Here is a 5,000-nt window from a genome sequence, read left to right as displayed (position 1 = left end):
GGAGAGGGCCACGTGGAGGTGTCGCGCCGGTTCGTACCCATATCCGCAGCAGGTCTCCAAGGTAAAGAGCCTCTAGTCGATAGATTAATGTAGGTAAGGGAAGTCGGCAAATTGGATCCGTAACTTCGGAATAAGGATTGGCTCTGAGGAGCGGGGCGTGTCGGGCTTGGTCGGGAAGCGGGTCTGGCTGACGTGCCGGGCCTGGGCGAGGTGAACACATTGATGGGAATCCGAGCTCGGTCCCGTGCCTTGGCCTCCCGCGGATCTTCCTTGCTGCGAGGCTTTCGTCTAGAACGATCGTCCTCTTCGGCCGCCATTCAACGCTCAGCTCAGAACTGGCACGGACTAGGGGAATCCGACTGTCTAATTAAAACAAAGCATTGCGATGGCCCCCACGGGTGTTGACGCAATGTGATTTCTGCCCAGTGCTCTGAATGTCAACGTGAAGAAATTCAAAAAAGCGCGGGTAAACGGCGGGAGTAACTATGACTCTCTTAAGGTAGCCAAATGCCTCGTCATCTAATTAGTGACGCGCATGAATGGATTAACGAGATTCCCTCTGTCCCTATCTACTGGACTGGTCCGCTAGGTGGCGCAGAGTAATGACGCGTCATCACATCGCTCCGTGTTTAGTGAAAGTTTTCAGAGTTTATAATAAGTAAAAGAACCCTAAAAATATCCTACAGTGCTCCAAGTGTGCCAGTGTACAAGTGTACGGACAATTCTGGGCGAGGAATGACCCTGTGGATAGATATCAGAGAAAACAAGCTTCACGTCGCCTCCGACCGCCATCTTGGCACGCCGAGACGCGACAATCGTCTCAAGTTGCCAATTACCCGACTCCGGCTACAGATTCCAACCTGCCCTCATATGTGCGAGTGTACCTATCACACAGTAACACTATCCTAGTGAAAGAACAGTGAATCTCGGTGAAATAGATCGAATATACGCGAATTAAGTATAGGACGCCACCTCGGTCGCCATCTTGGTCGCCATCTTGGCATCTTCCCGCGCGACCTAACGCCATCTCCCTGCTACCCGAAACACCAATCCTGGCGCCATCTTGAACAAAATCTTAACCGCCAAATTCAAATCTGGTCTCGCTGCAAAGACACACAAAGTGACAAAGGCGCCGCCCCATCGGGCGCGTGCCATACAAAATGTCGTCCAATAAACACAGCAGTAAAATTAAGGCCTTCCTGAAGGACGACACGAAAAATAAAAACGAAACTGTCCCAAAACAGAAGAAGAACAAAATCACTAAGGTGAAAACTCAGAACACCGTAGCAGGAAATGTTCCAATGGAAACTGAAAAGGAATGCTGCAAGAGAGCTAGGCAGGGAGACGACTCCGACACTAAGGGAAATACGAGCAAGCATATGAAGGGCGGCGTAGACTCCTCTACAGAGTCTGACTACTCCACCGATTCAAGCACGGACCTCGATGAGACTCACAACTTCAATCCAGAGCCATTAGACAGAGAGTGCTGTAAGGAGAATATATGCTGCAGAGAATCCACGGCACCTGCGGAGAACGAAAGCTTCAAAGCGAGATCTGATCGCATCGGGAGGGACCTCCTGGTTATCTTAAATAATCAGAGCGTAACAATCGATCTGGCAACCCGAGGCAAGATCTCAGAAAATTTCATGGCACTACAAAATCTTATTACAGATGTCCTGATGAGAAACAGCTACCTCGAGGCACAGGTGCAAACCCTCAGAAGTACCGGCCAGAAAGCGAATACCATGGAGACACAGCACCCCGTCTCATACGCCGATAAAGTAGGCATAAAATCTGGAAAAACCTTCGTTTCCACTCGCAAACAGGACCCGCCGAATGTCATAACTATCGTACCAAACGACCCGAGTAAATACGAATCAAGTTCAATAACAAAGGACGTAGTAAAAACCATAATCTCACCCGCCACAGAAGGTCTTCAAGTGAACAATATTAGGAGCATTCAAGGAAATGGCATACTAATAGAGACCGCAAAGAAAGAAGATACTACCACATTAATGTATAACAAAAAACTGAAGGAGGCAGGATTTAAAGTCGCTGTGCCAATTAAAAAGAATCCGCGTATAATAATCTTCAACGCACCACGATTCGCAGAGGAGAAAGAATTAATCTCCACCATTGCAAAGCAAAACGCTCTTCCAGAGGAACAGGAGAAGTTTGAAAATCAAATCAAACTCGCCTTCAAGACCGGAGACAAGGAAAAAGATCACTGCAACATTGTCTTAGAGGTCTCACCAGAGATCAGAGAAAAGTTATTGAATCGAGAAAGAGTCCACATATGCTGGGATCGATGCCACGTGAGAGATTACATCGTAGCTACACGATGCTACAAATGTCAGGCTTTTGGACACACGACAAAGTATTGCAGAAGTGATAAAGATATCTGTGGCCACTGTGCCGGCCACGGGCACAGCTTTAAGGACTGCAAGAGCAGGAATGTTGCCGCGACCTGTCCAAATTGCAAAAAAGCAGGAAGACCATCGACCCACTCCGTAAAAGACAAGAACTGCCCGGCATATTCCACAGCCCTTGACCAGGTCCTCGCCCGAACCGACTATGGAAAATAAGAACTCTGATAATACGTATCCAGAAATCAGAATAGCACAGCTGAACATGAGACGATCACAAACAGTATCACTCGAGGCAGCCAAACTCCTCAGTGAAAAGCAGATTGATATACTCCTAATGCAGGAACCATACAACATAAAAGGAAAGTTCATCGGATTCGGCAACCAAGTTCTACAGTGCCACGGTGGCGATCCTGGGAAGCAAGTATACGCAGGTATCATAGTGAAAAATCCATCGCTCACAGCACTGAAACTAGCACATCTTAGCAACGACCATTGCATCTGCATGGAGATCACAGGACCGACAGGCAACTTCTACATAGCAAGCATATACTTTCAATGCTCCCACGATATCAACCCATACATAAACATGATGAAGAAAATAGTGGAAGCACTACCGCGAGAAAAATTAATAATAGCCGCCGACGTAAACGCGAAATCCCCCATATGGTACAGCAACCAACTCGATGAACGAGGAACAGAATTACAAGAAGCAATAGCCCAACTCAACCTTCTCGTACTAAACGAACCAGACAATCCACCAACATTCCAGTCACATTCAGGATCATCAAACATAGACATCACCATGGCATCTGAAAACTTCGTCCGACTGGTCAAGGACTGGCACGTAACCGAAGGATGGACCACAAGTGATCACAACACCATCATGTTCAGCATCCAGCCTCTCAGATCAGGTGTAACAAAACAACAAGATCCACGCTTCCGCATCAGGAATGCCAACTGGGAAAAGTTCCAACAAGTACTCCTGAAAAATCGAAACAAGCACCTCCTGAGCTACAGCACCAATGATAGACAGGGGATTGAGGAAACCACAACTAACATCAACAACTGCATTATTGACACATGTAAATCTACACTACAACCTAAGAAAAAACACCACAGATCCATCCCCTGGTGGACAGAAGAACTAACACACCGGAAAAAAGAGACCTACAGGTCACGTAAAGCGTTCCAACTGGAGACGGACCCCTTACAGAGAGACCTCAAAAGAACCATCTACAGGAATACTCGAAGAAAATACACCGCTGAGATCTACAAAGCCAAAAACTCGAGCTGGCAAAACTTCGTCACGGCCGAGGGAAACGCAGACCCCTGGGGTACAACTTACCGCCTATCCATGCGGAAAATCACACCCGAACAAGCGCTGGTTACACCATTGAGCGCAAATCAAAGACAACCCACCACCTGGATCGAGGCAGCGACGATACTATTAAATGCCCTAGTACCGGACGACACCGAGGACACAGTTAGCCAAAGAGAGAGGAGACTCGCCTCGGCGAATGCCCCGGAAACAACAGATGAACCTGATTTCACCCTCGATGAAGTCAGAAGAGCAATATTTAGCCTCAAGAACGGAAAGGCTCCAGGTGTGGACCTTATAGAGGTCGAAATTCTGAAAGCCTCATACGGAACGCTCAGCAAACTCTACCTGGAACTGTTTAACAGCTGCCTTAAACATGGGGTTTTCCCCACCCAATGGAAAACAGGATCCATCCGCGCCATCCTGAAAGACCCCAACAAGACTGACTCCGATCCAAGCTCGTACCGACCAATTTGTCTCCTACCCGTACTTGGAAAGTGCCTTGAAAAACTGATAGTCAGCAGATTGGAAAATTTATTCCTACTACCAGGACATGCCTCGGACCGGCAGTTTGGCTTCAGACAAGGCAAATGCACCACAGACGCTATAATCCAAATGAGGGAAACGACCAAACGCTCCTTGCAGAAATACGCCATGGCCATACTCTTTGACATCTCAGGAGCCTTCGACAATGTCTGGTGGCCCAGCATTCTCCACCGCCTAAAAGAACGGAATTGCCCCAGAAATATATATATGCTCATTGCGGACTATCTCAGCAACAGAACGGTAAAGATCGTAGGAAAAAACGGCGAAGTTCAGAAACCGGTAACGAGAGGCTGTCCACAAGGATCCATCCTCGCACCGCCGCTATGGAACCTGATCTTCGATGACCTCCTCAACACCTTAAAAACAGAAGGATACGAGGTCTTCGCCTACGCGGACGACCTACTAATTCTCATCACCGGCAACAGCAGACTAACACTCCAAAAACAAGGACAGAAAGCAGCGGACATCACGGAACAGTGGTGCACCAACGAAAAGCTTAAGCTATCAGTCAAGAAAACGGAAATGATTTTACTGAAAGGTACCCTTGACACTAACCGACCTCCGACAATCAAGCTCTACAATAAATCTATACGGATGGCCAAAACCGTTAGATACCTTGGCCTACACATAGATACAGGCTTACAAATTGACACGCATATCTCAAAAATCAGATCAAAATGCACAGAAAAATTCAATAGACTAGCGGTAATTGCACGGAAAGACTGGGGCCTCAAATTTAGATGCCTTAAAATACTCTATACAGGACT

At 47.3% G+C, this 5,000-nt stretch overlaps 1 pseudogene; it reads left to right on the top strand.

Moving 5' to 3' along the window:
• Nucleotides 1–601, top strand: part of LOC143219591 (large subunit ribosomal RNA) — a 2,848-nt pseudogene extending 2,247 nt beyond the window's left edge.
• The last annotated feature ends 4,399 nt before the right edge of the window (nucleotides 602–5,000 follow it).

The sequence above is a fragment of the Lasioglossum baleicum genome, unplaced genomic scaffold, assembly GCF_051020765.1.
Source record: "Lasioglossum baleicum unplaced genomic scaffold, iyLasBale1 scaffold0055, whole genome shotgun sequence".
In the NCBI taxonomy this organism is placed as follows: Eukaryota; Metazoa; Arthropoda; class Insecta; order Hymenoptera; family Halictidae; genus Lasioglossum; species Lasioglossum baleicum.
This window is presented reverse-complemented; position numbering and strand designations above follow the sequence as displayed.